Source organism: Triturus cristatus, chromosome 5_2 (assembly GCF_964204655.1).
Source record: "Triturus cristatus chromosome 5_2, aTriCri1.1, whole genome shotgun sequence".
Taxonomy (NCBI): domain Eukaryota; kingdom Metazoa; phylum Chordata; class Amphibia; order Caudata; family Salamandridae; genus Triturus; species Triturus cristatus.
Window position 1 is genome coordinate 686,835,663 of NC_140588.1, and position 25,053 is coordinate 686,860,715.

Here is a 25,053-nt window from a genome sequence, read left to right on the forward strand (position 1 = left end):
GTTGCATGTTTTTGTCAAGAGGCATGGTGAAGATGTGGGCTGATTCATATTTATTATAGTTTTTTGAATGCTTGAAAAGTTTGAGAAATATTTATGCATATTTTATTAAATATTGATTGTGAACATCAGAATATGTGAAAACATTACGTGCTTTGTTATCAATGCATCTGTTATGACATTAACATTTAGTTTGTTGCAAACATTTTTCTATTTGTAGGAATGGTGATTGCAAGATTCAGAATGGATTTAGCAAAAGGCTAGCATTTGTTGCCACATCCCTCCCTTCCTTCCCAGTTTATTGTTTTCAGATGTGTATGGAGATAATATCAAGGGGGCTGATTCACAGAACTAATCTGAGATAGAATCCTGAACTTACTGATTTTGGTATTCAAAGAAGGCATTTAGTAGTAGTAAAGTTAGGACTCCTAACTTTACTTCTACTAAATTGAGATAAAATCCTAAACTTACTACTTTTGGTATTCACAGAAGGCATTTAGTAGTAGTAAAGTTAGGACTCCTAACTTTACTACTACAAAACAGAGATAAAATCCTAAACTTACTACTTTTGGTATTCACAGAAGGCAATTTAGTAGTAGTAAAGTTAGGACCCCTAACTTTGCTACTACTAAACTGAGATGAAATCCTAAACTTACTACTTTTGGTATTCACAGAATGCATTTAGTAGTAGTAAATTCCGGGAAGAGAGAAAGGGTGCCCTTTCCAATAAACCCTTTGTATAGGGAAGCTGCCCCATCTAATTTAATGTTTGTGGATCATTTGAGTATTCACTACCTTTGATATGATGATGACCACTGCTCAAATGACAAGACTTTAAAACCAGAACTGGGACTCCCCAGCTGTTTCCTGAATACCTTTTCGAAATTTACCAATGCTTACCCTAATTCTGTTTGTTCTTCTACGTCTAGGTCTGTGTACAACCCTCTTCTTTCAAATAAAAAACAGGTTAAAAGTGCCAGCTGAAGCTCTGCTAATTTACACTGCTGCCATTGTTGAACTTGCATGTGTGAAAGCTCCAAGTTGTTTGGTTGCTGATAGATAATATTTACTATAAGCTTTCCAGCCAGTACAACAGTAGGGAAATTGTTCGATTGCAGAGGGGTAAACTTTACTACTCCCACTCCAGTCAGTACAACAGTAGCAAAAGAGTTGGATAGCAGAGGGTTAACATTTATATTCCCACTCCAATAAATGCAAAAGTATGGAAAAAGTTGGACAACATAGGGGTAAATTGTACCATTCCCACTATAATAAAGGCAACAGCAGGGAAAGTGTTTGATAGTGGAGGGATAATGTTTACTATTCCCACTCCAATCAGTGCAACACAAAAAACAAACAAAATATCTTGAACAAAATTAAATTACTTCAAAAACAATGTAAATAGGAACACATTCAATATCTTCTGAAAAAAATACAAGCAAATCAAATATTAAAAGTAAAAACCAAATTAAACATATTATAATGTTAATGAATACAAATGCCTACACAGATTATTATAAATAAAATACAAAAAATATTTTCATAAAATAATATGAAGTATTAATTAAATATAATTAAGGTCCTTCCCACAATATAGCTCACCCCGAAACACACAACAAACTCATAAAGGTTTACAGAGAACTATTTACACAATTAACATAATTATCACATTCTTAAATTTTATTAATTAAAATAATAATAATTAATTACTTAAAATTAAGTTACTTCCCACCCCATACCCCCACAAAACCCACAACACAGAAATACAGTAAAACAAATCAAATTGCACAATTAACTTGATTAATTATCAATTAAAAAAATAATATTTATTAAATACAAAATATTAATTCATTACAATTAATTAACTTACAAGCTTTTACCCCTATAAACCACACAGCTGCACCTAATATTGACCTTAATCAGAAAAATATTTAAAACAATTAAAATAAATAATTGACAGTTAACTAATTAATAGTCTTTAACAACTAATTATTAATTCATTAAAATTAAATTAAATTTGGGGGCGTGGCTAGCAACCGACGTAATGGCCGCACTCTAGCGCGGCTCCGGAGCCCTCACTGCCTATCCTAAACAAATCCAGCCAAAATCCTGTGCTGTACTCCGAGGTGGAGTGGGGTCCCGGCCCCAGAGTCCAGGGGAGACGAGTGTGGCAAAAAATCAGGTCGGACGCCAGTGAATTCAGCGGAAAATCACTGGCGCGGCCAGAGCTCCGAGGCACAACATGGCGGTGCACTCTCGCTCCACTGTCTAAAGTTGGGGTAGCGTAGCAGTGCTATCATCGTCGGAGCGTTAACGGAGCTGGCTACAGACCACGACATACCTGGATGGTGAGCGGCGGGCCAGGAAGTGCACCCAAGAACAGCTTCAGCATATCCCGTCGGGAAGGTGGGTTTCAGCCACTGGGCGTGAGAGCTGCGGACCAGCCCTGACTGCAATGGAGGCCCCGGCTTCTCAGGCCTAGTGGGACTCAGTGTCGGGCGGCACGAAATAATAGTGGCGGTGACATTGCCTCAGTGGTGAGTGCGCGCACAGGCCCCTGCTCTCCATCTGACCCCCCAAGAGTTGATAGTGGCCAAAAGCGGCTGTGAGCCTCAATCCATTGCGTGTAGGGGGTGCAGGGCCTGAACGGCAAGCAGCGTGAGGCTCTTCCATGTGGAGCCTGTCCTTAAGAGCCCCATAGAGATAAGGCTGGGGTCTGGAGTGAAGCAGTCAGTATGATAGCGACTAAGCAGGGACAGTTTCCAGCACCACTTTAATATATTGGGAGTCAATGAAGGTCTATGCACCAGCGCAATCAATCCACAGGCAATGCTGTGGCGCCTGCTTCAACATGGCTTTGGAGTTTGAAAGGTGGTGTGCACAGAGAAGTTAAGGAGTCTATTACTGCCCAATTGAGTTGGCAGGTGCTGAGTAAATCACTTGGTGCAACTGGAACACAATCTTGGCCTGCTCCTGCCACGCAATCAATCTGGCCTCGGTGAAACACGGGAGGCTACAGGCGAGGAGCTGCTATCACACAAGTGCTCTACAGACCTCTTATAGCAAGGGGACTATACCCGCTTGGCTCCGCACTTGGCCACCACCATCCCTCCGTCATTAGACCAGGAAACCCACCAGTTCTTCCCCCCTGGGCAGGCGGCGGCGAGTACTGGGACTGACCTCTGGAGAATCAGCCATATACCATGCGTTGAACTCCCACAATAGTAAGAGCGAAGGGGACCAAGACACGTGCGCAAAATAAACGTGCCAAATTTGCCTGGTCTAATACAAGTGAGAATAAGGGTGCTGCCTCTCAGGAGGGCACGGACAGCCAACAAAGCCCACCATTGCAGCAGAAACTGATGCTCCAGGACATTATGGCAGCCATTACAGGAGTATGGACCTCCCTGGAGACTCGCATCGACACCGTGAATATTGAGGTATCTCTCATTACAGCTGACGTTAGGCAAATGGACCCCAGGGTAAAAGAGATAGAGGATGTCACAACTGTGTTAAATAAAGACACTGCCTTGCTTAAGACACAAGTGAGTCAATTGCAAGATCAGCAGATTAAAATGGAGGGGCTACTCAATGAGTACGAAGGAAGGGCACGAAGAAATAACATACGTATCCTGGGAGTCCCGGAGCGGGCGGAAGATCTGTTTGTTGAAGACCTCATTCTGAAGCAGTTGCAACCAAAACAACTCTCAAACTATTTTTCCATTGAATGCGTGCACCGTGTCCCCGGGGGCAGGCCTAAGCCAGGGGCCCCTCCGCAGCCGATTATAGCACGAGTCTTCAATTTCAGAGATCGCAACATCATACTCCAGACTTCACGCTCTAGCCCGCCGCTTAAACTGGAAGACAGTGTGGTCTCTTTTTTTCCGGACTTCACCACAAAGGTCCAAGTCCAACGTCGCAGCTTCATGGCGGTCAAACGGGCGCTGAGAGACAAGGAGATAAAGTACGCCATGCTTTTCCCGGCGAAATTCCACATTGATTCTGAGGGCAAGGCATGGTTCTTCTCCTCCCTTGAAGACGCATGGGACTGGTTGGATGGATGGGGCAGGGAAGAGAAGTCGCAAAAAGAGCGCAACGGAGGGCCCCGTCCTAGTAGACCTGACCACAGTGCTGGACAACGAGGTGATCCTGTCAGGAAGGTAATGGACTTCACAGCACGCAGCTGAAAAAACGGCGCATGAGGTGTTGGTATGGACACATCTGCCACATATAGTGATTAAGAGGTAAGCAATTGGTTCCGGTGGAGCGCAATGGGGCATCTCCCCTGGACAATAGCAAGTGATTATGCCGTTGCTATATAAGTAAGGATTTGGAGACTTTACTATAAGACACTATAGTACCAGGGAATGTGGGGGGGGCCAGGATCTATCCCCGTTATTCATTGTAATGTGATGCCATCCTTAAAATACAGCGGGTGGTATGGCTGCAACCAAGCACCTCTTCAATAGCGGGTGGGGCGACAGGCACTTTGCCTTGTTGGGGATTGGGTAGTTTGAAATCTACTGGCAGGGAGGCAGGGAGGGGAGAGGCAAGGGAGGGGGTAGAGTATTAATGTTCTATGTTTTTTTTTTATCACAAAGTGCCGAAAGTCATATTCAATTACCTCTGTTCTCATTTCAACTGTAAGGTATGCAATCATGTGATTCTTTAGCCGGGCTGTGCTTGACTGCCCTTCCATGTCTATTCACCTAGTTATGAAAATGTCGAATGTGGCAGCTGCCCTTCAGAATGTGCCCATAAGTTTTCACATGCTCCTTGCAAATAATCTATGGCTGGCACTCAGATAGAAACATCTTTATCCGTTCTAATGTGGAATGTAAACGGGTTGGGGACAAAATAAATCCCGGGCTGTGTTGCAGTATCTTAAGAGACAGGCTCCAAACTGGTTTTGATGCAAGAAACGCGCTTAGTGGGTAACAATTGTAAGGCCCTTACGAGGTGGGGTTACAAGTTGCTGGTCCATGCGGGGTTTACCTCGGGTTCGAGGGGTACTGGTATTCTAGTTTGGAAAAGCCTCGCACTCACTCCCACCCACACATGTGCAGATCCACAGGGGAGGTTTGCAGTTCTAGAGGCCAGCTGGGAAGGGAAACCGTTAAATGTGGTCTTGGCGTATCTTTTCCCTGCATTGGGTAGGGAGGCGCTTGTTGACATAGGAAACATTTTGGTGGATCTCCCCATCGGCACTCCAATTTTAAGAGGGGATTTTAATATGACTATGGACGACCATAGTGACAGGCATCCCCTACGTTCCATGACGCGCACCAATATGCAGATGGACCTAAGGGCCTGGCAGATGTGTGGCGCGTCCTACAGCCAGACTCGACATACTATAATTACTATTCCAATGCACACAAGAGCATGTCCCGCATGAACTACTTCCTAACACATATATCAGATATCGGACTTTTTAGACATCCACGGGGTCTGCCGAGAGGCATTTCGGATCACTCTCCAGTGTGGATTGAGCTTACTTATCGCAATACACGGCATCATAACACTATTGTCCTCAATCCCGGGTTGCTCAAAATTCAAGCCATAAAAGAGAATCTGCTCACACAGACAGACCACTATTTTAATGAAAATGTCGGCTCCGTGGAATGGGCACAGATAATATGGGAAGCCTATAAGGCGGTATTAAAAGGCCAGGCCCTGGCGCTAAAAGTGGGATATGGAAAGAAACAAAATCAGCAGCATTCCCAGCTTGAGAGTGAACTCCTACGGCTGGAGGCACTAAATGCCTCCTCACCCAGTGAGGACACCATGCATCAACTAACTGTTAAGCAGTTAGAATACAAAACCCTGGCGGGGCAGAAGACATGGGCTAGACTACTACAAACACAGCATAGGATCTATGGGATGGGAGACAGGGCCGGGAAAATGTTAGCCAGGCTGGACAAAAGGGAACAAGGGGACCCCTGGGTACCCAGACTGACCATCAAAGGGGTGGAACAGATCTCAGATCTGCAAGACATTGCGGAGGCGTTTGCCGATCATCTAGAAAAAGCCTATACTTCCTCAACCAAGTATACAGCCGAGGACTCCCGTCAATTGCTGGCAGATATACGCTTACCTACTCTGTTGGAGAAAGATAGGAATGTCATGGAAGAGGATCTAACTGATGAAGAAATATGCAAAGCCTTAAATAGTATCCAGTAAGGGAAAGCAATGGGGCCCAATGGGTCGCGCCCCACCTTAATAACATGTATACGAAAAGCTGGAAGACCAGCATCTGGCTTCTATTGTTGTCATTCGAAAGCCAGGTAAACCCGCTGACAGTTGCTGGTCCTACCGACCAATTTCGTTAATTAATGTCGAGGCAAAGGTGCTGGCAAAGCTCCTGGCTTCCCGCCTGGTGTCATTAATCCCTTCATTGGTCCATGCTGACCTATCTGGATTCATGCTGGGGAGGAATACGGCTCTAAACATTCGCCGCATTCACAATGTCCTGAGGCACCAAACCTCTATAGCGGAAGATGCAGTAGTGCTCTCTTTAGATGCCTCTATGGCATTCGACTCTATAGAATTGCCTTATCACTTCAAGGTGCTGGGACACCTGGGGTTTCATCCGAAGTTACTAGGGTGTATTAGGCTCCTCTATATGGATCTGCGGGGTCAAGTAAAGGTCAACAACCGCACGTCCCGAGTGTTCCCATTAGGCAGATGCATCAGGCAAGGCTGCTCCCTATCCCCCCTGATTTTCTCCTTAATCATTGAACCATTGGCATCCTGGGTGAGAGGGGACATCTTAATCAGAGGGCTGAAATGGGTGGAAGGGCACGAAGATAGGATCTCGCTATATGCAGATGGTATCCTGGTGTATCTAGCGTCCCCATATGCCTCAATATATAGACTTTGAATATTTTTACACATTTTGGCAAATACTCCGGGTATGCCATCAACTGGACCAAATCGGTGCTGTTTGTCCTTCGGGGTCCAGTCCCCAGGCTTCCCCCGGGGTGCGAGATTGAAATAGCACCTGATGGATTCCGATACTTGGGGGGTCAATGTTACACCGGATCCCTACATCTTTCATGATAAAAATCTAGCCCTCCCTTTAGAAAGACTGCGGAATGATGTTAAATACTGGAGATCTCTGCCGCTTTCTCTGCTAGGCACAATTTTTGAATATCCTTCAAAACTGCCCCTATAAGGTCCCTGACTCTTATTTTAAAAGTATTGAAAGTGCGGTCCGATCGTTGTTATGGAGCGGGGGAGCGCCTCACATAGCACTGCAAAAATTGACCTAAGGGTGGTATGATGGGGGGATTGCACTTCCGGACATAAGACTTTATTACTGGACCTCACAATTAGTGGCTATAAATCACTGGCTGTACCGTTCTCCGATGGACCCAGCATACATGCTAGACAGATAGCAGATGGGAAGAGAGGGGTGCTTAGGAGTTCAGTATACGAAGGTCCGGAAAGGGAGGTACTGGGGCCCTACTGCACAGACGGTTGGAATTTGGCATCAGGTAACTAAATGTGTGGTTTGGACCGAGGTATTGACCCAGGCCAAGCCTTTATGGTCTACTCAAAAACTCGGGCTCCTGTGTTATCAACTAGGCTTTGATAAATGTGACACAATTGGAATATCCACCATTGGCCATTTAGTAAAGAAGAAGTAAAATCCTTACATTTAGTGAACTACAACAGAAATATGAATTGGCTCAGGGGGAGATATTTCGCTACCTGCAGATCTGCCCGCACTTACAACAGCACTTCCAGACCTAGGTAACCTGCCGGAATCTTCCCCCTTGGAGGACCGGCTGCTCTCTGAGCCCATTCCAGATAAAGCTGAATTACTAACGTATGGCAAACTCTGTAACAATTTGCCATATTCCTTTCAGGCTCTGTGAGACAGGTGGGAGGCCGATATTGGACATATTGAGAATGAGGACTGGCAGACCGCACTGATGTCTCTTCGTTTTTGGCTAATTCAATTAAAAATTCTTCATAGAACATATCTCACGGGGTTAACCTTAGCAGAAATGGGAACTAGACAGAGTTCTTTATGTCTGCGTGGCTGTCATCAAAAGGCAACCTTTTGTCATACTATATGGGACTGTCCGCTCCTACGCCACATATGGGATGGGGCAACGACACTCATGCAGGATGCAACTGGGAAACAGATAACACTCACACCACCGCTGGGGCTTCTTAACATTTGGGAAGCTACTGATCTCACAAAGTGGAACAGCAATTTGCCACGTTTAGGGTACATTTTAGTCAAGAGAGCGATGGCAACGGAAAGACCATTGACTAAAATTTGGGTGACTGAAATGGATAAATGCATGATTGCGGAAAAAGAAGTGTATAAATCTAGAGGATGCCTTAAGAAATGGGATAAAAAAGGGGCGGGTGAATGTGCACAGAGGAGACTTATGTATGTCCCCAACTGTCGAAATGGAAATGTCAAGTCGCAATAGACATTTATCCGGATCGTTGGACTGATTGAATATACACTGTTTTGTCATGGCTACACAATGTAACATGTTCGAAGATATGCATACCAATGTTTTGTGATTCTTTGCAGTTTGAACTCAATAAAAAACTATTCAAAAAATAATTAATTACATTCCACCCTTTACCCCTATAACCCCACATGCCGCACCAAAAAACATTCATTCCAAAATTAACATAATTATTAACAATTAATTATTTATTAATAAAAAATAAAAAATGCACCCTTAGCCCCTATAAACCCCACAACCCACAACAATTACCATAATTAAATATCAGTTAAATAAATAATATATAAAAAAAATATCATAAGTTTATTATAATAAAATTACATCCCCTAAATAAAAATTCATCATTAGTTTATTATAATTAAATTTCCTCCCTCCCTAAACCCCTATAAACCCACAAGCCTGCTAAGGAACTAAAACACATACATTTTAATTACATTAAATTTCATAACTACTAAAAATGTAACAAATATATTTAAAAAACATAAAAAATTATCATACTAAAAAATTACATCATATGCATTTAAAATATATCCTAAAATTGCTAACGATGTTTAAAAAATGATATTTGAAACAACTATGGGCCTTAAGTCTGTCCAGCACCGCTGCAGATTGGAACCACCCGACCTTAGGTCGGCGGTTCCGACCGCGTGATTTGAATGCAAAACATACATTCCACAATAGAAGCTTGTGCGGTGGGCAGAATAGGCCCACAGCACAAGCATCCATTGCAGAATGGAGGTTTGCAAACAGCCCTGCACCGTGTGGCAGGCACCATGCGGGATGTTGAGGGGGGCACCATAGATGCCCCTCACACCCCATTGCAGAGGGCCAGGGGGGAAGAGGGTCCCCAAAGACACTTTCTGACAGCCTTTTCATGTTGGAAACGCTCACATGAAATGGCTGTTGGAAACTGCCATCATAATCCCGATGGTAGAGCCAAGCCTGGCTCTTCCGTCATAATGGCATTATGGTGTGTTCCAACAGCCCGTGAGAAGCGCCAAGGATGGCTTCTCCGCCTGCTGCCTCCAGTTCCAGAACGATGCCGGACGGACTCGGGTCGTAATTGGTCCCACAGTCTAGGAGAATCCAAATGTCGGTAGGAGGCTTTCCACCAGACATCATAATGAGGCCCTTAGTTAGAGTTGCATTGCTGGTAGCGACTGTGGGTGCAATTTGATTATAAATGGCTAACATATTGAAAGCTCTCTATTTCCCCTTTTTTTTCTTTTAGCTTCCACTAAAAAATGTGTTTTTCAAGCAATCGTAATATAATTGTATGTTGTTTCATTTAATCAGGTATGTTCAAGACATGGGCCCTGATAGAGTGTAAGCTGGATGGTTAATCTTGTGACTTTTCATATACGTCTTGTTCACAAGTGCCTCGAGAAAGATCTCATTAAATTAAGTCCCCAAAGGAGATCAAAATATGTAGGCATAGCGCTAGAGTGTATATAGGCAAAGGAAATTGATGGAGCCATTGAATTTCTACTGATGGGCACTTAGTAACACCCATGCAAGTGGTCATACTTTAAAAGACTTCATAGTGATTGATTTCAGCCGGGTTGGGTTGTCTGGAAAAACTATCTTTGTTTATGTTGAGTATTTGCCATTATTCTTTTAATTTATTATTGATTAGGTTCTTTTTTTAATTACATTCTTATTGATAAGGCAAGGTTTTTGATCTAAGATGAATCTGTTGTAAAGTACAATGAATTTTCTTCTAGAACTGGCCACTAACTGGTATGTGAATGTGATGTAATGTACAATGAGTTTTCCTTGTAGAACTGACCACTAAAATTGTATTTTTAATCTATTCGTGTTATGGAAGCATTGGATAAAATACCGGAGTTTGGAGTAATTATGAATGAATGTACATTAAATGAACACAGACATGATAAAAAATGTCTGCATATCTACGGTTGTATGACATTGGTACAAGGGGAGGTGAATGGGGGTGCTATTTTGTGTGTTATATTGAGTACCCCCAAACTCATTCTACCTAATCGGGTCAATCCACATTTTGTGTAGGCATGCTCTGCTGTTCAGGCAGTGCAGGGTGAATGGAAAAGGTCAGGCACCTTTGAATTTTTTAAAAGACGTCCTGAAGAGGTGTGCCAGCAAAGAGGTGGCCTACTCCTGCATTTTGTGGGCCCAGTACCTCAGACAGTAATTGTACAAAACCTTGTTGTCAATCCATCCCCTATCAAGTGTATATTTCCTTATTGCAGGCAGTGGAAGGGCAGCCATTTTCTTCAGCCTCTTTTGAGCACGATGGCCTTCAAGGATATATAAAAGGTATTATGAGGACCCAGATCATGTTTATCTATTCAGTCCAGGCATGGTGGCCGATATTAGTTGTCTGTGTTCATTTCATTCTTAAGTTCAGAGGCCTTATCTCTGTGGGCCCACGTGGTCTCTTTCACCACATTCAGGACCCTAACTCTCTATATGGGAGAGGCCGACAAGATCCACTCCAAGCAAGTGGCCTCACCGACCTCTCTGTGCTGTATGTTTTGTTCTCCATGCTCTAGGTCTGCCAGGACATGTTTGGGGAAGAAGGTGCCACTGCTGACCCCTCTCTCTGCAGGCTCATCAAGTCAGGGGATGAAAAGGACTGTAGAAACCCCCCAGAGCAGTGGGTCCCGCACTTCAGCCCCTTGTATCTTCTGCATGACATCACTGTCACTCTGTTGCTGTCCTCCTGCACTCACTTTTTTCAGGTTCTTTAGCACCACTCCTGCTGCCCGTGACATCTCCTCTCAGATACTCTTTTTCACCCCTTGATGCTACCTCCAGTTTAGCAGCGGGCGGGGTAGGGAGGGGTCCTCCGGCTCTGCTGCTTCATTTCCACTGCCACCTGTAGCACAGTCATGGCGCACCAAGGCGCTTTGAAAACTAATTTGTTCCATGCCCTACAGGAGTAGAACTGGAACATTGACAGTCTGCTTGACCCCAATTTTTCCCAATCTCTCTAGAGTGTTAATGTTAATGTAAATAAAACTTATAAAGCGCACTGCTACCCTGAGGTGTCCTGACGCTGGGAGCTGCCTACTTGATTGCTGGTATGACTAATTTAGTAAAAAGCCAGGTTTTCAGGCCAAATGCCGGTGCTGGGCAGTGCCTCTCTACTTCCAGGCTTCATCTCAATGGCCTTTAAGCCAGCTCTCCATGGTTAGCTGCCCGGGTATCCATGGCACCCAATGCTGCAGCTGCATCCTCAGCACTCACCTCAAATAGATTGGCAGGTATTTTAGTTGACATTGCAGGATTTTCATCAGATTAAAAGGGACCTTGAAAGGAGTCAGGGGCATGTTCTCCATCTTGTCCAACCTGGCCATGCCCCATCACTGCTGTATATTTGGGATCTCTCTTTAAGGCAGCAATCGTTAGGGAGGTTCATTTATATTTCTAACCGTCAGTTTATAATCTGTCAATTTATGCAGCTTGAGACATTTCCGTTTTTGACTAAATGTGAGTAATTGTAATTTGGAAATATTTTGGCATTTTGTGCGATTAATAGAGGTTGACCCACTCTAGTGTCTCTAGAGATAACCTTTTGAAAATGTGTAAACGTTTGGCAAGGACAGTGCTTTCAAAAGTCTCTATTAGTATCACAGTGATGCTCAAAATAAAAGTATAACGTTCTCTGTCACCCCATACCTCTGTCACAAACGTTTATTCCATCATCATGCCTCTTTTTAATTTCCCGTCCCAACATATTTGACTCATGGAGACCTACACTCCAAGATGGAATTGCTCTCAAACTCCAAAATGAATGTCCTACCTCCATCATATTTCCCCCCCATTATTTAATTTAAGAAAGCCTTTACAACATACTCATTTAACTATGTGTAACGCGCCCTGCTCCATAAATAAGGAATTTTGTCCAGGGCAAAAAGCGCTCCTTGGCTCCTAATGGGACCTATTGAGGCCTCAGATAATGCAACAAACTTCAATACTGCCATCATCGCCCTCCTGCTGCTCGCCTGCCCATAGGGATTCAGATAATGAATGTGGTATAGTTCTTTCTCTTTTCTTTCCACATGTGTGTATGCATCTGTGTGTGGCAGCGGGTGTTAAATATATATCATATTCTTTATGTTCATAACTATTATTTATTATTTGACAATGTGCTTAAAGTGGAAAGCATGAACTATACGAGAAATAATTTTACTAAGCACCCGTAGTTCGAAGATCCATTGCCTGTAGGGCTTTTAGAGCTCAATTTATAAAGGTTGAGCTAGGACAATATTCATGTCCATCCTTTCAAGTAACTTGATTGATGAGTGTGTTTATTTGTGAGCTAATGCCTGGAAAGTATAAAATTCAATCGACGAAATGCTTGCAAAAAATCAATGTTAGAGGCGATAATTCCTTTGGCAGTTTCATGTATAGCGCAGCAGCATCTCAATGGTGTTTTAGAGCTGTAAATAAACAGTTTCTAGGGAAATAACTACCAGAGGCAACCGCTTCTTAAGTAATTGGTCTTGGCATAAAGTATCCCAGCATCAAGAGGGGAGGCAGAAGAGAGCGTGCGGATTGACATTTTGGAACAGGGAAGTGAAGGAGAGGCGAGAGAGCACAGAAGCGAGCCCTGTTCAGCTCGTGCCCCTATCTAAATAACGACGCCATTTTGTACGTTTTGTGGAAGGTCTGGAAGATACCAAAACCTATGTTCAAGACTGCACCCCTCAGAAAGATTGAGAATTTCTCTGTCAAAAGTCTGAAGTCAGTTAGTTGAGTCAGAAAGCACCACCATTTGTCACTATCTATATTCCAAGCCGTGGTAATGCGTTTTATGATCATTTACTTATGTAGGTATTTATTTAGGAATGTTATGTTCTCATGTATGTATTTATTTATTTGTAATGAGTTATGAAGTGCTGGCTAAACACAGATGGTGTTAGAGTGCCGTATATGAAAGCCCACGATAGGGAAAACAGTAATTAATATGAAACAGCAATTTAACATAACATAGTTAAAAATATGATATTCTCATGGACAACATCACAAAAACATTAAGACTTATTGGAGTCATATAGTATATAAGCAACAAAAGCAATCCTTAAATTAGACTGCACCACCTGTCGTTCCCAATTGCTCTATATTCTGACCACGGAAATAAAAGAAATAAAAACACCAAAAACACCCCCACATTATTTCTGTTGCTAGGAGCTCATTTAATCAAGCAACTCAACAAATGCTGGGTGTAATTAAGTATTAAAGATCACATCTATTGTTCAGAATGTCTTCTTTGTTGTTAACACATCCAACAATACACTGCACTTTTTTCACTGTATTAAGCTGAAATGTGTAAGGGACTGATGAGTGAACATCTTGGCACTGGGTCAGTGGAGCTAGAACAATTTTCAGAGCGTGGGTGCTGCTATTAGTGTTATATCACTGAAGTCATGTAGATTGTGAAAAATCCAAGAGATGCACAAAGAACAAGTGTAGTAAATGGGTCATAACAATTCAGCAGGAGAGTGTCAAAAGGTGTTTTATGTAGCGGGTGGTGCATTTTGAAGCAATGGTGAGGTAGCGCTCTGCCATTTACAGAAAGCACATTTTCTGTTAAAATGTACACTAAATTTGAAAAGACGTAGTATTACTGGCAAAACTATATATTGCAAAAATGATAATGCATGCAAATCAGGTGGCAGCAAATATTTATCATTTGCGCATAACCAAGTAAAGTGTTGTGATTTATTTTGATCCTCTTAAAATCTTTCTTTCTATCACACTTCAGAATTACAAAAAATATGCTTCATTATCACTTTCCTAATTGCTAATAAAATTTGCAACATGTGTATAGTTAAAAGCTGACATCCTACAGCCTTTCCTTTTAGTTTCTGTACCACAGCAGGATTGCCACCTCGATCACTTTTACAAAATCATTTCCTTTATATATATATATATTTATTTTTTTATTTTAAAAAAAGCATTATACTTACCTGGCTAATACTTTTGTTTTTGTTATAATGGCATGTGTGGTAAAGGAATATGCGTGGTAAAAAAAATACATGTCAGACACATGTGGTAATGTTGCAGGGATTCTGCGGAGTCACAAAACTATGCTTGAGATCATAGAACCTTAGTAGGCAGGGACTGTGTCATCCTACCACCTGAGTAGTAATGAGCCTGGGACCGACTAGCTATAGTGTCTCACTTGCCCTCAACTCACCCACAGAGGAACAAGTGATTAGACACCCCAGAACATAACACTCCCAACCCTCTCAGGAATCACGGTTGCAGGACGCACCCTTTCTCTCTCACACTCACACTAGTCTACAATAAGAACTGACAGAGACACGATAAAAGTTTAAACTGTTTATTTTAACTATTGTGCTCTAGTATGCAGTATACGTGCCACAATGAGTAAGAAAATGCCTAAACACATATACAGTCAGCATAGTGAGTAGCCCATAAATCATGAAAGGAACTTTAATTATACAAGACAGGGTAGCCTAACACCCTCTCCTTCTACAGAAGCAAAGTGATTATATATCAGAAGATCTCTGGGTGTTAGTAGCAGACCCGTACCTTAGCATGCACAGATGAGAATTCTACATCTCAGGTGCCATCACGATCTCTTCCCTGGAAAGATCCCTCCAATTGTGTTGTTACCTATTCTGTACATTGCTATATGACAAAGTATGTGTTCCCAAACAGCTGCATTTGTGTGTTTTGTCTAGGTGCTGAGGCCTGATCAGAACAAAATAACAGGGGGCATTGTTGCTTGACCTTGTCTACGGTGTGCAGACTAAATCCCAGAAAAGAACAGAATGCGACAACAACTGCAGGTTCTGTGTGAAAATACAGTGTGGTGCACAGCAAAATACATTTATACAGTAACGTGTGCAAACCAGAGGGCAGTCTGCAACGTGTTCGCTCATGCTAGCTTAGGCAAAACAACAATTGGCCTGCAAGGGACATGTGACAGTAAAAGCAGTTGCATTGTAAAAACATGCGTGGTTATGGCATACGTCTTTCCAACATTCAACCATATATACCCTGGATATAGGTATTAAAGGCCTCTCAGAGCAGTCCAGGGGAGGTCACGAAGCCTTGCTTCTGCTGGAAATATTGATCAATGGCACAGCTTACCTCTGCACTAAAAAGAGGACCCCTAAGTGTGTTTGATAGTAACCTCCTTGTCTAGATGAGGTCCAAATCACCAGCCAAGGAGAGTGTTAGGGCCACCAGCTCATCATAGTGCTCTTTACGCTTTTGGTGCATGAGCCAGTGGACTAAGCAGGACCATGGGTAGTATGCTAGGTAGCAGTCTATAACCGAGAAGAAGTCATCAACAAAAGGGAGCCAATGGACGAAGTCTCGGTGAAGCTGTTGATGATGGTGGGAAAAGCTCAGAGTGGGAAAAACTGGATTTTTAGTCCAAGGAGGTTTTCTATTGGGTTCTGGTTGCCGTTGAGTCTAGTGAAGATTTCTACATTTAGACTGAGCAGTTTTGCTGGAGCTCCAGATACCCATGTGGGACGAGGCTGCAGGCTTTAGGGAAGAGGGCTCCACAAGACCACATTCCATTGTCAACAGGTCCTGCTGAAAGAGATTTGCTGCGGTGGAGAAGAATGAAGTGGAAGCTGCATCATAGTCAATCCCACTGTCGATTCACCTTCAGCTAATCGGCTTGCAGGTAGGCCACAGTCTCCTGTTGTTTCTCAGAGCAGTTTTTGCTGAAAATGTTTTTAAGTCCCAGGTTTTGGTAATAGGAGGCCACTTTGTCATCACACCAAGAGCCCAGGACCTAGGGGGCATCATGTACTGTAGGAGTTTATTAGTATTAAAAATGAATGTTTAGATCTGTCAAATCTTCATTTAGCCAGAATGAAATGGCAGTTTAAACTGCACTACAGGCTACAGTCTGCAGACCTGAGACACTTATTAAAGTGCTACTTTAGCTGGTGACACAAAGAGTGCTGCAGACCCACTTGTGCCATTTAATTTACAGGTCTTGTCCACCTGTAGGTCCCTTTAGTAGAGACAGACACGTAAATTAAATGTGCCAATTTGTTGCCATGTTTTAGGGATGGAGCAAAAGCACTTCAACGCTGGTTAGTAATGGTAAAGAGCACAGAGTGAACAAAAACAAATTCAGCAAAATAGAGGATTGAAGACAAATATTTGGGGTAACCAGGCAAAGCAGCGTCAAATGTCAAACAGCATCCATGCCAGTTCTGCAGCAAATGCCACTCACCTACAAAGTGTGGCTCAATGTAGAAATAGCAAAATCATGATTTTGAATGTTCACAATTTTTCAGAGGAGGTCCTGTAGATAGTTCAAAAATAAATAAGAGAACTTTCAACCACAGCCACTTCCCTTAAAACAAAACAATAAAATAAGGAAAGTGGACTACATGGGCATGCAAACTACTGTTTGATGGGTGGCAGGATGGCCCTCCTCTGAATAATTTTTAGATTCTTACCACTAAACAACAAACATATCAAAAACAGGAAGAGGAAAGTAGCGACTTGTAGTCCACCATTCTGATGCATTGAAATGTTGCCATAGGCGCAGGAAGGTTAGAGAAACACCCACCAGAAAGAATGAATGACAGAGCGATCTTTGTATGTGTGATAAATGCCCATTAGATGTTTTGTGTGGAGAAATGTAAAAATCTTTCTTTGAGGAGGGAAAGTGTAAGGTGCCATAAAAATGCCAGTATAGATTGCTAAGCAAGCTACTTCACAGTCCTATGCAAAACCGTATGACACGATTCTGAGACGTGAGTTAAGACACGCACAGCTCCATATAAAGTACTGTACACTCTAGGGCCGATTTACAAAAGCATTAATGAGCAACACAGGAGTATTCTTTCATGTACTACTACATGCATTTGTGAATTTGGCCCAAGATGTTCAATGTTCAACTGCCTAATGCAATAATTATTTACGAAATTCCCTGAATATGTTTTATTAGGTCTAGCCTAGAGAGAAAATTAACTAAATGCCTGCCTCACATTTCCCCCAAGTTAAAATACATAGAAATTCATTATCAAACTAAGTGAAAATAGGCTTTGGATCAAACATCCTCTGGTATTGGTTAGTGTGACTGCCAACAAAAGTTTAGTCAGTCCATAGTTCATTTAGAGAGAATGTGGCAATGGTTCAGCCTTCTTCAACCTTTGGCTCTACTTCCCCACTTATATACTTTTGAGATCAGCCCACAGGACAACCGATTAACATTTGATTGTCAGGAAGTGTGATTAACATCATTTTGCCTTATTACTACCTCCTTCTGTGTGGGAAAGAGAGCAGAACTTAAAGGCAAAGGAGTTCGCGTTGATCTGAGATCTCTTTGCTAATTATAGCATTGTGCACTTCAGCCTCCTTATTTCCGTGCCTAACTCCCTGCTTTTCCTTACTCCACTTCCCACTGTAACAACCTAGCATGTCTTGTATTACACTTTCTTGGCTGGTCTTATTTAATGAAAATAAATATCAGTGCGTGAAGCCACCTACCTTTTTCTGAGCTGCTGCTTGGATCATCTGTCCCTGCTCTTCTTTACTATCATTTGGGTACTCTGGCAGTGCTTATGATATGCTGCTCATTTCTTAAATTGAAATATATAGCAGCATTGCTCCTTCTTTGTGTGTTTAGTATCGAATGTCTCCCTTCTGCTTGTATCTTAGACTCGATTTGTGCATAGTCTATCATAGTTTGAATTGTCCAAAATGTCCATCACATTTAGAACCAACATAGTGGCCATCTTTAAACAGTAAAACAATGATAAACAATATGAAATACCATTACAAGATGTCTGTCACATGCATTCTAAGTGTTGTGGGCATCTTGCAATGTAAATAAGCATAAACTATGAAGAATATAGGGCCTAATTACAATGTCAGTGGCGCTGACACACATGGCACATGAGTGTCGGTCCCACAGACATCTGCCTCTGCAGTTCACCCACCACATTACGGTGTGGGGGTTTGAGGGACCCTAAAATGTGCTTCTGATGGCTCCCCTAATGATGGCGGAGCCAGGCCAAGCTCCGCCGTCGGGATTATGATGGCACTTTCCGACAGCCTTTTCATGTTGGCCTTCTGACTTGGGGGCTCATCATGATCTCGTCCGGAAAGCATTCTGACCGATTCGGTTTCAAAATGCTTTCCAAACGACTTGGATATGGGGATATGGGGAGTCCGACCGAACGATTTTGATGCATCCGGATGCTTCTGGATATGCTTCTGTCAGACTTTCATTGACTTCCATGGGAGTCTGTGTTCCGAACGAGAACACAGGCTCCCTTTGACAGAAGGGGCGGTGGAGGAAAACCATGCACCCTGTGGCGGGCACCCCATGGCACCTGCCACAATGTGCATGTATGGGTAGGGGGGACCCATGGGTACCTCAGCGGGCCCAAGTCAGAGGGCGCCGGGTGAAAGGGGGCCTGCTACGGGCCCCCAAAGTCAGATTCCAACAGCAAGGTTGTCCGGATCTGAAATCCTTATCTCTCAGCTGGAAACGCGGTGCGTAGACCACTACGATTTGGCTCCGACTGACTTAGTTACTCCTAATACCATTTGGATCCAAATCGGACAGTTCGACAGTTCGAACGCCTAGCCATCATAATCGCTCGTTGGGAAATGTGTCCGAGATGGTTGGAAAGGTGGGTTCCAAATCGGATTCGGGTGAATTGAATACCACTCAGAGCCTTTCCGACAACATCGTAATAAAACCGGTGGAATGGCTGTCGAAAAGTGTCTTTGAACCCCCCAGCCCTCTTCTATGGGGGCTTGGGGGCATGGTGCCCCTCTAAATATAACTGTCACACGATGCACAGATGTTTCAAAACATCCGTTTTAGAATGAAAGCTTGTGCTGTGGGCCTTTTCCACCCGCCACAAAAGCTTCCATTTTTTAATTGCTTGTTTGCAACCGCCATATGGGCGGTCCCAACCAAATACTGAGGTTGGAACCGCCAACCTAGGGTTGGGCGGTTCCAGACCGATACGGTGTCGCCGCCGACATCATAATGAGCCCCAAAGTTCTAAGATGGCCACATAGTGCAAATGTTAATTTCTTAGAAAAAGACAAATGACCGCAAACATACGGGCACCATATTTAGGTAGCAGTGGCATGTTTTCTTCCTCTTATTTGTATTTTCCTGGCATATATGTGCAACAATAAATAAATAAAAACATTAAACAGCACAAAAGCTTGACAGTGCTTATTTAAGTTGGTTTCAATGATTTTCAGGAACTTTGTTGAACTTGGAGGACGCTCATTAGAATTTTCTCAAATATGACAAAAAAGAAGATGGTATAGCAATAGTCCTATGCCCCCAAAATATTGGGTGACTTTCAGCACATCTGCAGCCAGGACACCATCAGAGTGGAGATAAAGAGGTACAAGTAAGAGCAAACTGCAAACTAGCCTTTTCTATTTATGCACCCAGAATCAGGAGCAACATTGGTGTATTAGTCAGGACTGCTGAAAACACACCTCTTTAATCAACACTACTTCACAAGAACAGTCCATTTTTGCTTTCAAACCCCAGCTACCCACCATACCCTTCTATTATTGCATGTACAGCACTCTGCTGCCGTTTAGGTTTGTGCTATAAAAATGTCTGCATATATATATATATTCACTTAAAAAACCATAGGTTTTACACATGTTATAGTTAGGTGGATATTTCACTCGTAAAAAACCAATGAAATTCCCCCGTTATAGTTAGTTCAGATAACTATAATTCGAAACCCCGCGATTTAAAAAAATTTGTTTTTTTTGGGGGGGGGATTCACCGTGCGCGCACAGTGCGCGCACCCCTGCGATTTAAAAAAAATAAATAAAATAATAATTCTGTCTTCGGGGTCCTTCAGGGACCCCCTGACAAAGGCTAGGGGGTCAGGAACTCTCTACCCTGCCCCCTTTTCACGTTCGCCACCTTCCTTTTTCACTCTCGCACTGAAAACAAACAGAATGGCGGCCGACACTTCCTGATTTTGACCGATTCGAACGTTGACTAACATGTAACCACCAATCAGAATTACGCTCGCGCACGTTAGGGTGCTTGCACGGTGCGCGCACCCTGCGCGCGTATAGATATTGATATACTTTTAAATGCTATTTTCTCAGGAAATACTGAACAGATTTACACCAGACCTGCAAAAGGCACTTCCTTGACCTTATGGCTACCTCTCTGCCAAATTCCAAGTAATTCTGTTCAGCCGTTCGGGCTGTAGCTGCGTCTAAAGGTCCTATGGAAAAATGCATGGGGAAAACGCATTTTGGGACCCCCCTTTTTTCTCGGCCCCCGCTTGACGAATCACCCCGAGACTTTCAGGGTAGGAGCTGAACGGAGCGCCCCATTAGTTTTGAAAATTTCGCGAGGATTCGTCAACCGGCGCCAAAGTTATTCAAAATAGAATTTTGAGATTTCCTATGGAAACACGGTCCTAACTATAACTATCTACTGGCGACCGCCAGTAGATAATATATGTATATATATATATATATATATTTTTTTTTTCTTTTTTTTTCTTTTTTTTTTTTTGTCTGCCTTTGGAGCGGAATAAAGAAATTTGAAAAGATTATCGAAGTGTGTGCGCCACGTTTTATGTCTTTGACAAAGAAACGCTTGGAGAAATATATATATATATATATATATATATCCTGATTACCGCCTTTTGCCAGCCTCAGTAATCCTCCGGACGTTTTCAAAAAGCAGGTACATGAACCAAGTAAAGTGCAAAGTTAGATTTATTTGCCAAAAGCGACGGCCATAACGTTTCGGCTCCTCAGAGCCTTGCTCACATGATATATACACACACATACTGTCAACTTTTACCCAGGGGTACTATTTATCTGCTCATCCCTTGGCCAATTGATGTCCAACTAGAGCTAGTTTAGTATAGTTATTGAAGGGAGTCCTGGTCGGGGTTCCTTGTTTGGTGGCTCTGGGTGCAGTTTGTTGGTCTTAAGAAGGAGCAAAGGAATAAGAAGAGAAAATGAGGAGTGTATAAATAGAGCAAATTAAACTTCAAACATTAGCATTGCATGGCAGCGTAGTTTGGGAGATATGGTTTGAGAGTGACTTCTCCCTAGGAAAGAAGGCATTATGGCTACCAAAGGGCAGAAAAAAAGAAAATTACAAGCCCTTGTCATATTCCAATAAGCCAGAAAGCTTGAGGAAATGCATGGCCAGAGGATGTAATTTTAATATGAATGCTCTCCAAACGGTGTATCACTGGAAACAGACAGTCATAAAAGTGAGATGACAAATTTTATTCTCCGGGAAAACGTAAAAAATACAGATATAATGGTCTGTTGGAAGGGTGTACAGCCCAATGAGATTCGAAACTTTCTCAGAAGGAATAAAGATCTACAAGTAATTGAATCAGATTGAAGCACACTACATGTACAAGACACGGAACCACACCAGAACTGTGTACTGAACCCCTCCTCAGGATAGTGCACTTAACTATAATAACCCCTTTTTATTACCAGCCAGAAAGAGAAATACGCTGGCTTTAACAAATATATCCATGACTACAGTTGTGCCTAAGTCAGCATCTATGTCTACATTAAATCATCCAGTATTCCCCATGCCTGCGCACATACTGCCTTCAAAGAAGCCTTTATTTGACACTGTCAAGAACTTGGAGGGTTAGGCAGGTAGATAGTATAGAAGAAAGATGCGCAGGCACAAAACAAACATTTGATGAGGCAAACGCAGTATTTTTGAATAGGAGACATAGCTTTCCCCTTGGGGGCAGGCCAGAAGGATTAAGAATTAAAAAGTTGAAACACAAGATAATTGCTACAGACAAAGGGAAGACTAAGAAAATTATGAAGGATAAAGAATTACAAGGACATATTGAGGAATCAGTACCAATGGGTAAACATATGCGTGACTCTAAACAAGTTTGTATCATTGATATTATTGTGTGCCATAGATGCTCCTCACCAGGATTTAAGCAAGTACTTGGTAAAAAAGATAATGCTTGGAATTTGAAGGCTTAAACAGCCATTGTACAGACAATATATATATATTTCTTGTGAAAACATAACTAAGGTAAATAATATGGTTGATTATTGCAATTTGTTTGATGGGAAAGTCACAGCCCAGGCAGTATCCCTGCCAATAAACACAGCTAGCATACGTGCTAAGAATGTTACATTCAGGGGCATATTTTTGAAAAATCATGCAGGGCAGTGCAGCAAGCCACCTTGCTGCACTGCATGATAAGGAAAGGGCAGGAATGTGCTGAATTTAACATAATATGGCGAATTCATGTATTTTCCCAGCACTGGCGCACAATGTGCTGCCTAGTGCCAACACAAGCAACCTTGGACTATGATGCAGAGGTGTCCGTGTTGTAAGCAGGATTGTTTTTGTTCAGGAAGTGACACCTTCCTGCACAATGACGATCCTCTAAGGCTCTAAGGAAGAAACAAGGAGAAATAAAGATACCAGTAATGGTAATTCTGGGAATGTGCAAAAACCCATGGGTGGATCTGTGGGAATGCCTCCCTGGGGCAGGGTAATGCAACGCAGCAATTTGCACTGCATTGTGTTACTCTAGATTTATCAAGCCACGTAGGTCACACAAGGTATCTTTGCGTGGCTTGATATATCTAACTTAAGGATTGTGTTGCTCTTCCTCCTCATTGCGTGGTGCAAGGATGACACAACTCTTTCATAAATATGTCCCTCAGTGTAGAACATGCTAATCTTGAAATGCAACATGTCCAATACACAATTGAGGGCTTAAATGCATAGATGTGGATAGAAAACACACTCAAGATAAGCAAGACAATCGAAATAAAATCAAAATCAACATAATAAATGGATGTGCATGCTGAATGATATATTGTCAGATGTAAAAGAATAGAAAATGGTGCAAATGGCAACAGCCTCACTTTTCAATGAAAAAAGTGAAGAAATTGGATTAAAAAGCGGATCAATATTTACACAGCATGAGAGAGCTGGACAAAATGTTTCAATTTTGGAAGGTAATTGTAAAGATTTTATGAAGATGTCTTAAAAATAAAGAAGAGGTCTTAGAAATGCTCATACAGATGCAATTTATGATTTGTGGGTGTCCTTGAGCATAATGAGTAGAGATCATATCTGATTTAGGTTATAAAGAGCTGTTAAAGAAATGTCTTTGGGCAGATTTTGCAAGAAACCTGACAAGAACTCAAGCAGATTGCATCCATTTTCACTTATAGAATCAGATGAACTGCCCTCATATGACTGAAGGTAAGTTTCCATTTGATAGAATTAAGGAACTAGAGAAATAGCAGCTGAAATCTGCAAAGTCAATAATGAATGTGATTTTCGTAACATTTCCAGCATAACTTTCAAGACAGAAAATTTTCAAAAATGTATATCTGCTTTGTTAGAAATTGGGTCTCTAGTTGGCAGAGATTTGCGTTCTGTCCAAGTAGGGACCATAATCCTAGTCAGGGTAAGTCAGATACACACCCAAAATTAACCTGCGCTCACCCTTGCACACAGCAGTCATGCTTAACTTAAGAGGCAATGAGTAAAGTGTTTGTGCAACACTTAAATTACAGTAACACAGTCAAAACACCACAAAAAGACTCCAAAGCCATGTAAAAGATGAAAGAATATTTTATGGTAAAACAAGACCAAATAACAAAATCCAATAAGTAGAACTTGAGATAGAAATGTTTAAATCATAAAGTGCATTATAGTGCTTAAAAGCAAATAGCACTTGCAGGATGTCTACAGGACCCATTCCAGTCCTGCTGAAAAAGTACCTTTGATGGAGCAAGTGTCGGTGTTTGAGACTCAATGCGTCAGTTCTGCTCCACACAGTCGGGCGAATGCATCGTTGTCTAGCCTCGCAATCGGGTACCACATCATCGTTGAACCCCTGTATGATGCGGGTGCTCTGTCATCAAGGCGCCTCAGAGTCTGTTCCCTCATATTTCTCAAACCCCTTTCGATGTAGCTGCTGTGACATCTTCGAGCCATGCAGTTGGGTCCTATGTTGTGGTCGAGACACACAGGGATGTCCTAGATGCAGTACTGCATCAGTGTTGAAGGGCACTGAACCAGTTCTGATTGGCACTTGCATCATTTCTTTGTTGAAAAACAGCTGAAGATAGCACCTCTTGGCAGTGCAGGACCCATAGTTGACAGAGTCCAGCAGCTGAAGCAGGGTTGAAGGAAGTCTTTGATGGCCCTGAGACTTCAAAACAGGAGGTAAGCCTGCAAGCCCTTGGAGTTGCTTAAGTTCTTGGAGGATGCAGAGATGGAGGTCCTGTCCTTCTCACTCCCAGGCAAGAAGCAGCAGGCATCAGGCCAACACAGCAAAGCAGTTAGCAAAGTGTCAGTTCCTCTTATAGCACAGCAGTTCTTCTTCCTGGCAGAATGTTCTTAAATCTAGAAGTGCACTGACGTCATTGTGTCAGAGGACCAGTATTTACACCCATTTGAGACATTGAAGTGGGGGAGACTTTTTAAGAGGCCTTTGAAGTACACAAGATCCCTGCCTTTCCTGCTCCGGCATCAGACTCACTACAAGGGGATATGCAGCTATTTGTGTGGGGACAGGCACAG